At 31.1% G+C, this 10,160-nt stretch overlaps 1 pseudogene; it reads right to left on the bottom strand.

The window, feature by feature from the left end:
• Window positions 1–836: 836 nt before the first annotated feature.
• LOC149203231 (stearoyl-[acyl-carrier-protein] 9-desaturase, chloroplastic-like) overlaps window positions 837–10,160 on the bottom strand; it is a 46,179-nt pseudogene continuing 36,855 nt past the window's right edge.

Below are 10,160 nucleotides of genomic sequence, written 5' to 3'. Positions count from 1 at the left end.
ATTTTAAGAGTGATGAAAATAAAAGCTTTTGGAAAAGTACAGGCTGTATTTAGATTAAAAAGAAAATTAAAGTTTTTTAATTATAGATTTTAGGTTTAATTTCAAAATTTAATTAAAAAAAATGTTTTTTTTATCCAATTATAAATTTACTAAATTACTTGTATTTTATATCATTTTTTTTTTTCAATTTTGTTACAGTTGTATTTTATTTTTTATTTGTATTTTTAATAATATAATATTCTAAATTTATAAATATTTATCTAAAATTATAAATTTATCTAAAGTAATTAAATAACCTCTAATTTAGAAATGAATGACATGTAAAACAAGATGAAGACTTTTATAAACAAGAAACTATCGAGAATAAAAAATTAAAAAGACTATAATACAAATTACAGACAACTACTCCAGTCTCCATCCGTAAGATACTGGATTCACAATACGCAGGATTCTTATGCTCCATCATACCCATGCAAGCGACAGCAAAAGGGCTCAAAAGACAGCGATTCAAACATCGTAAAAGACGAAGTTATTATTATATTATATTAACTCCACAAAACACATTTTATATTTTGGCCGATGCCAGCTATTGAAAAACAGGGAGAAAAAGTAGCCTTCCTACTTTTTCCAATCCAATAAACTCATTAAGTGCAACTCGAATTTTCCAATCCAATAAACTCAGTAACACTATCAATCCAACAAATCCACTAAGGTCTCTGGCTTCCTGTACAGAGATTATCATTTTACAGACACACACATAATTTTATTACAAAGTACGCAGACACATAAAGAACGTACTACAACAGTTAGTCTTAAGATGAAGGACATGAAAGTTTCTAGAGCACGACTTGTTTGTTGAATATCCAACTAAAACCACACCTTCGTCCTTGTTTTGCCCTTTCTCGAGCTCGCTCATTTAGCTTTTTGATACGAGGTGCCAACATGCAAACATAATCCTGAGCCTGCCTTCCTTTACCAGAATGACCACCTATTTTTTCACATTCCATCTCTCAACCAAGAATTCTAAGATGTCAGCATAGTCCCCTGATGTGTACACACCTAATCTCTGAGCAACACAAAGAAAAAAACCAAGAATTCTAAGATGTCAGCATAGTCCCCTGATGTGTACACACCTAATCTCTGAGCAACACAAAGAAAAATAGTTAAACAGATTACTATCATGCCCATCATGCATTGAATGTGCAGGCATTATAACATTTTTCCACATCAAATCTTCGAAAGCTAGCATTGTGGTGTCAGGATCAATCTCAAACAACTTCTCAACAATCTTTGTGTATGCAGTCTCATGGGGCTTCTCGTCTGCAGCAATACACATGTTTGGGCGAATTTCAGGTCCCCATATCTTTTAGCAAAATCCTGCAGTGTTGCCATGTGATATGAATGTTGCTCTTTCTGGGAAGGAAGTGTATATGAATCCAAGATGGGGACTATTTTCTGTATCTAGATACTGAACAGTTAATCTCAGAAAACTTTTATTCAAAATTAAAATATTCTGCATAAACTTGCTAGCATTTTGAGTTTATTTTCAGCATATTATTACAGATCTCATAAACCTAACTCATTTCTCTAAAATCTCGAAATATTTTTAGAATCTATAATCAACATAAAATAACCACATCTAATATATATTTATGGAATCCCAGGAATCCCACATCTGGTTGCTACCCAGAGTAAACATAATAAAATACTTTGACAAAATGGTTTCAACGTTAAGACCCTCTACCATTCCAAACCCCGTAAGATACTGTATCGTTTTTTCAATCTGTCTCATGTCCACTCTGCCAGACAAGTAAAGATATTTATGAAGAAGATCACCATGTCTGTTCTCCTCCGCTGTCCACATACGTGTCCATGTTGCCCATGAAGTGAGACTGGTTTCATCTCTTACACCATCATATGAGTTTATCTGAGTCTGTTAAGTAGGCAATGCTTCTTCAGTGATAGTCATCCGGTAATTCAAGGGACCGCAACTCTATAAGTTGGTCAATGAAGCCCTCAGAAGAAGGATCAGGTAAAAAGTCTTGTGGCTGCCAAGACTTTTCAAAAGGCTTTAAATGAATCAGTATATATTTCTCTGCCCACTCCTCCAGAGATTTAAAGATCTCAACAGGTATAAAATTTGAAGGGTAACTCTATATTTTATATGGGAGGATTAAATTTATTTAACTTTTTTATATTTACGAGTTAAAATCAAATCCCAGGTCTGTGTTGCCTAGAGATCAAATTTTGAAGGGTAACTCTATATTTTATATTGAGAGATTAAATTTATTTATTGAACTTCTCTATTTTGATACTAGAATATGTAATTTAAAATAATTGAAAATGTAATTGCGACTATAGGTTCTCTACAATTTAGTATATGAGAGAGATATTGTAAAGTAACGTAATATTATAAAAATATATATGTCAGTTAATTGTGTCAATAGGCGCTTTACAATCCACTATATGAAGAAGATGTTGTCACATAACATTACATTATAAATATAAAAGAGATATTGTCAAAAATATATATGTCTGTTAATTGAACCAATAGGCGCTCTATAACCCAGTATATAAGGGAGATGTTATAAAATATTAAAAAAATATGAGGAAGATGTTGTCACATAAGGTAACACTACAAAAAAAATATGTGTTGGCTAATTGCTCTCTAAAGCGCTGTACATGAGGGAGATGTTGTCAGGTAACGTTACATTTAAAAAAACATACGTGTCAACTAAAAAAATATGAGGGACATGTTGTCACGTAAAATATGAGGGAGATGTTGTCACTTAACTTTTACATTAAAAAAAATATTAAAAAAAATATATGTGTCGGCTAATTGCGCTCTACCCCAATGAGGGAGATGTCACGTAACTAACGTTACATTAAAAAAATTAAAAAAATATGAGGTAGATGTTCCCACCTAAGGTAATGTTACATTAAAAAATATTGAAAAAATATGAGGCAGATGTTAGTTACATTAAAAAAATTTAAAAAATATGAGGTAGATGTTGCCACCGAAAGTAACATTACATTAAAAATTATTAAAAAAATATGAGACATATGTTGTCACGTAAGGTTACATTAAAAAAATATTAAAAAGATATATGTGTTGGCTAATATATATTGTATATGTTGAAGATATGTGTAACGTTACTTTAAAAAATTAATTAAATAAAAAAATGTTTAGGTTTTCTGTTGTGTAATTTCTGTAATAATAATAACATGATAAATTTATATTTTGTTCCGTTTAAGTTTTCTGTTGTGTGATTTTTGTAATACTATAATAATAATAATCACGTAAATTTCAGGTTTTCGATTGTAGGAAGGTAAACTGAATATCATGGAAGGTGCTCAATAAAATTAGTAATAATAATCACGTAAATTTCAGGTTTTCGATTGTAGGAAGGTAAACTGAATATCATGGAAGGTGCTCAATAAAATTAGTAGGAATGAAGGAAAATATTGAGTAGAATGTAACATTCAGGGTGGGGTGTGACGTGAAATATTAGGTAAATTTTAATAATATTACATTTAAATTAGTATTTCTCCCCACCCCTAGCCACTATTTATTAGGTGGGGGTGGTTATAAATACTGGGTAACATAGAATATTGTATATTATATTTATGTAATCAATATATTTGTAACAATTAATATAGATGTGTTCCATCTATAAATTTAATTAATAAGCAGATAAAAACTTAATATTTACAATATGACAAGACTTTTAATCATGAATATTTACCATGGATATTATTAACTTCTAAGTAGGTTTTTTACAATACCATGGGCCAATACAAAGAGAGAGAGGAGGGAAGAAAATTATAATACCATGGGCTACTACTATGGTTTATTAATACCATGGGCCATCTAGATTTTTTATTATTATGTTATGGATCTAGGACTTTTTTTGTTACAATACCATGGGTCAACACCATGTCTTATCATGCCCAAAAACAATAACGTATTTAAAAATAAAAATATTTTACAAATATTTTATTTTAATTTAATGTTATAACATTTTTTAATAAAATCTAAGAGCAAAAATGTTATAATTACTTTTGAGGTATATCTAAACCCTCCATTCTCACTACTATTAATAATATTTTCATAGAGATTAAATGGAGGTTTTAATAAACTCCATCCTCATGACTACTAATAATATTTTCATAGAGATTAAATGGAGGTTTTAATAAATTAAAAAATGAGAATATTTTTATATATAAATATGTGAAATTTATATAGTATAAATAATATTATAATGAACTAGATGCATCTTAACCAAGGAGCCAAGCGAAGTGAGAAAGAAAAGTGATTAACAATGATAGAGGAAAGATAGTGCGTGATTCTTTTAATTTTTTTATTATCGTATTTTCTTTAACTTGATTGATCCAAGATATAGGTTTAATATTTTACAACCAATTACGTTTTTTATTAATTTAGATACTTTCTTAAATACAATGCAATGGGATCATATTTAAGAAAGAGAGTGAGACGGAATGGGGAATAGAGTATGGGAGCGAGACATAGAGGTGAGAGTCACAGTGAGAGAGAGAAATGAAGAGAGAGAGGAGAGGGAGAGAGGGAAGGAGAGAGATGGATTTGGAGGGGGAAGGAGAGGGATTGTCAAGGGAGAGATGAAGATGGAATGAGGGATAGAGGAGATGAGGGAAGAGAGAGAAAAGGAGAGGATAAAGATAGGGAAAGAAGAGGAAGAGAGAGACAGAGAGACATACATATGGAGGGGGGAGAGAGAGAAGGAGAGAGGGAGGGAGATTATGACAGAGTTGGAGGGTGGAGAGAGAGAGTGTGTATGATGGGGGGAGAGACGGAGGGAGGTGGGAGAGAAGGGGAGAGAGAGGAAGGAAAAATAGAGATGACTTGAGAGAGAGGAGAGAGACGGGGGGAGAAAGAGATGGAGTTAGAAGGAGAAGAAAGACATAGAGAGAGAAAAGTGGAGAGGGAGTGGCAAGGGAGAGATGAAGAGTGTGTGTGTGAGAGAGAGATAGAGAGAAAGATAGATAGATAGATAGATATGGAGAGAGAGTGTGTATGTTTTGGGGGTGAGAAGGAGAGACAATGGAGGATAGAGATATATATGGGGTGGGGGCAGAAGTGGGGGTAGAAGAGAGAGGCAAAGAGAGGGAGGGAGGAAGAGGGATAGATGGGAGATAGAGATATAGATGGAGGGGTTAGAGAGAGAGAGAGAGAAGGGGAAGAGATAGAGAGGGAAATGAAGAGGGACAGATAGGTGGATAGATAGATAGATATGGGGAGAGTGAGAGAGATTGTGACATATGATCAGGGGGTTTAGATAGGGAGACAAATAAGGAGAGATGGAGGGAGGTATAAATATAGATGGCAGGGGGAGAGAGGAAATAAGAGAAAGATAGATAAAGTTAGGGAGGGGAAGATAGAGTGAGACGAAGGAGAGAGGGAGGGGAAGAGAGAGATGGATAGGGGGAGGTAGATAGACACAAAATGGAAGATAGAGAGAGAGGAAATAAGAAAGAGTCTCACAGAGACAAATACAGATAAGAAGTTAGATCTAGAAAGTCATAATTTTTTTAGATTTTCACTGAAATAGATGTATTGATTTCAATGTAGTTGTTGATTTCTAATCCTATTTGATCACTTGCACTATATGCATTGATTTTAATGTAGATGTCGATTTATAATTCTATTTAATACCTTACATTAGATGCATTGATTTCAATGTCGATGTTGATTTCTACTCCTATTTGATTCTTGCATAGGATGCATTGGTTTCAGTGTAGATATTGATTTCTAATCCTATTTGATTGCTTGCACTAGATGCATTGATTTTAGTGTAGATATCAATTTATAATCATATTTAATACCTTACATTAGATGCATTGATTTCAACGTAGATATTGATTTCTACTCATATTTGATTTCTTGCAATAGACGCATTGGTTTCAATGTAGATATTGATTTCTACTCCTATTTGATTGCTTGCACAAGATGCATTGGTTTCAGTGTTGATATTTATTTCTAATCCTATTTAATTGCTTACACTAGATGCATTGATTCCAGTGTAGATGCCGATTTCTAATCATATTTAATACCTTACACTAGATGCATTGATTTCAACGTAGATGTTGATTTATACTCATATTTGATTTCTTGCATTAGATGCATTGGTTTCAGTGTAGATATTGATTTCTAATCCTATTTTATTTCTTGCACTAGATGCATTGATTTCAGTATAGATGTTGATTTCTAATCCTATTTGATTGTTTGCACTAGATGCATTGATTTTAGTGTAGATGTTGATTTCTGATTTGATGCAACAAGATGTATGATGTACATTAATTTCAAAGTAATTAGATTAATAGTGTGCATTGATTTCAGAGTAAGCACATCTCTACCTCCTCCATCTATTGTCTCTCCTTCACTATCTCTCTATCTCAACCCCTAAACATACACACACACTCTCTCTCTCCCTCCCTTTCCCCTCCTTTTCCCCTCCCTTTCTCTCTCTTCCCCTTCTCTCTCTCTCTCTAACATTTCTCTCTCCATATATATATCTCTTCCTCCCTCCCTGTATTTTCCTCTCTCTTCTTTCCAACCCCGCCCCCCATCTATATCTCTATCTCCCCTTGCCTCTCCTTCTCACCCCAAAATCACACACACTCTCTTTCAATGTAAGCACATAAAAATTATTCAACCATAAATACAATACTTGAGTTTTCATCCTAAATAAATTGTCTTCTTACCCCAAATGTTTGCTTCTTGAAACTATAAACTATTTATAATTGGGTACATTCTTACTTTTCCCATTTTCCATCATTTAGCATTTTTAATTACTTTGCATTCAAACACAATAATAGAAAATAACTACCATTGAAAATTATTTTGGGTTTAACACTCCATAAGTCACAATGATTGACTTTAGAGAAAACTGCTATTAATATTGGAGAGCAACAGACACAGGGTATGTTGTTGGCTACAGTGGCTCGAGTTAAATATTTCAATGGTCTATGATTTCAACTACTCTTTTCATATGATCGATATGAGAAAATGGAAAAACTAATAGGTGAGACAGAAGGTATGTTTTTTACTACAGTAGCTCGAGTTAAATATTTGAATGGTCTATTATTCCAACTACTCTTTTCATATGATTGATATGAGAAAATGGAAAAACTAATAGGTGAGACACAAGGTATGTTGTTTACTATAGTAGCTCGAGTTAAATATTTGAACGGCCTATAATTCCAACTACTTTTTTTATATGATCAATATGAGAAAATGGAAAAACTAATAGGTGTGACAATAGGAACAATAGAAGAAAATAGTTTCAGATTGATTACAATGAGGATTTCTTGTAATTGACTATATTCTTTGTATTCACATTTTTTATCTATCAAAATTGTTACATTGACACTTTTCACTCAAAATTTGAATTTCATCTCTATTCATCATTAAGTTACTAATAGTCTCTCTCATCTCAACAAATTGAGGTAGCTAAGCAAATTTTAAATTATATTGACCAAATTAATCTTAGACATATTTAGCATATTTAAAATGATCAAAATAATTAGATGTTCAACAAATTTTGTATGATTGCACCGAATGAAACCAACCTAGATCCATCTTAACACTGGATCTATCAAGTGTCAAGAGGGATCAAATCTCTCGAGGTGCAAACCTTTCCTCAAATTTTGCACTCAAAAAATAAGTTTTCACCTTGAGAGATTTGATCCATCTCGACACTTATAGATCTAGCGTTAAGATAGATCTAAACTGGTATATACAATTTGAAAATAATCTTATTGTTTTATATGTAATTTAAAAATAATTTAAAAAGTTATATATATATAATATAATATTTTATATAAAGTAATTCTTTATAATTTATTAATTTTAAAATGTTAACCATATCAATTTCAAAACATAATTTCTTACTCATCAAATATAACAATTATTGTTAAGTAAAAAGATACAAAATTAATAAGTTGAAAAGTTGATATAAAAATTAAATATAACAATTATCTTTAAGTAAAAAGATATAAAATTAATAAGTTGACATGTTGATATAAAACATTTACTTAAGTGTATTATTTATGACAATGAACTTTACCAAATACAAATACAGTGGAAGAGACCATTTATATTCCGCATCTTTAATAAACTATGTTTTAATTTATTCTGTGAGAAATTTTGTGGTGTTTATAAAGATAAAAAACATTAAAGTGCCAATTATTTCTAGACAAAGTAAGGAAATTATTATTCATTAAAAGGAAACTTACGTGATTATGGAAATTATTAATAGAGAAATTATCCTTAATATGACTAAAAAAATTATAATTTATAAAAAGGAAAAGTACAATTAAAATGTTACAATTATACAAAAAAAATTTTATTATGAAATTTTATTTGTTAAAAAGTAGAAATAACAATAATAATCTTATTAAATAAATTGCTAGTAAAAGAAAAAAAATAATATAAATATCCCATTTAAATTAAAATTAACAAAACTATAATATTAAAATTTTATAATAATAATAATATAAATATCCCATTTAAATTAAAATTAACAAAACTATAATATTAAAATTTTATATATTGTTGAGACTTAAATTTAAACCAACCATTATTAAAATCTCAATAATGTTTTTTTTTCTTAGTTTCTATGGTTACAATTAGAAATAACATCATGAAAGCATGTAATTATTTGTTTGTAGTTTAATCTCTAGTAATTATGTTGGTAATGGTGGGTAAAGAAATTGACAAATCAAAGTAAAAAAAGGTCTTCAATTTCATATTATGTAAAAATTTAATGTTTCATGGATTTTCCCCACTCTCTAAGAAATGAGATTTGAAATGGTTTCCATTACACTAGAGTTTATCCATAATATTATGTAATAAGTCGTGTAAACTTTGTTAACTAACTAAAAGTATCATCTAAGAAATTTTGTTGATTAAGAATGTCATCTAAAAGCTAAGTCATTGGGTCAAGAGGCGCTTTAAAACCCAGTGCCATCTAAGAAATTTTGCTAATTAAAAATGCCATCTAAAACCTATGTCATTGCGCTAAGAGGCACTCTACAACCCAGTGCCATCTAAGAAATTTTGTTAATTAAAAATGCCATCTAAAGCCTATGTTATTGCGCTAAGAAGCACTCTACAACCCAGTATAAGATAGATGTCAAGCTTAAATGTTTAAGATTTAACATTATCAAATTTAACATTTAACAAATTTGATCTAATGTCAATGTCTCCCCTAATTAAAAATCTATACAGAAGTAGATGTGTAGGCCTAAATGTTTAACATTTAACATTTATATGTTGGTTCAATTAAAAAATAACCATCCTAGATCTATCTTAACCCAGGATCTATTAAGGGCTGAGAGTGATCAAATCTCTTGAGATACAAACCTCTTTTAAAGTGAAAAGAGAACATTTAACATTTATATGCTGGTTCAATTAAAAAATAACGAACCTAGATCCATCTTAACCCCGGATCTAACAAGCGTCGAGAGTGATCAAATCTCTTGAGATACAAACCTCTTTTAAAGTGAAAATAAATTTTATCCCTTTCAACACTTGATAGATTCGGGGTTAAGATGGATGGCGAGAGTGATCAAATCTCTTGAGATACAAACCTCTTTTAAAGTGAAAAGAAATTTTATCCCTTTCAACGCTTGATAGATTCATGGTTAAGATGGATGCATACACACATATCATATGTAGGTTGGATCTATCTCTCTTCCCTCTCGCTCTACTCTCTCCCTCACACTCTGTCCATCTCTCCCTTGTCACCCTCTCTTTACATCTTTCTCTCTTTATGTATTTCTTCTTCCCTAAATTTACACAATAATTCAAGGAAGCTAAATACATTTTACTGCCTTTCTAAAATAAGCATTAACATTTGAAGGAATATCCTTCGTCTGAGTGTGGAAAATGAAGCAACGGTATAGACTTACATTGTGCCGAAAGGTGAAGCATTTCAAATTCAATGTTTGTGGGCGAAGAGGGTGTGCAAGAAAACAGTTTGGACTCATGCTCCTCTATCTGGCGGAGGTTAGCTTTAGAAGTTAGGTATATTTGTTTGCATTCAATCAAATATGAGTAGAAATCAACATCTACATTGAAATCAATGCATCTAGTTTAAAGTATCAAATATGATTAGAAA

This window comes from Pinus tabuliformis, chromosome 2_1, assembly GCF_031772625.1.
Source record: "Pinus tabuliformis cultivar Carrire ecotype Pingquan chromosome 2_1, CPIR1, whole genome shotgun sequence".
Taxonomy (NCBI): Eukaryota; Viridiplantae; Streptophyta; class Pinopsida; order Pinales; family Pinaceae; genus Pinus; species Pinus tabuliformis.
Note: the sequence above shows the minus strand (reverse complement) of the source record. Positions and strands in the feature narration are given on the sequence as shown.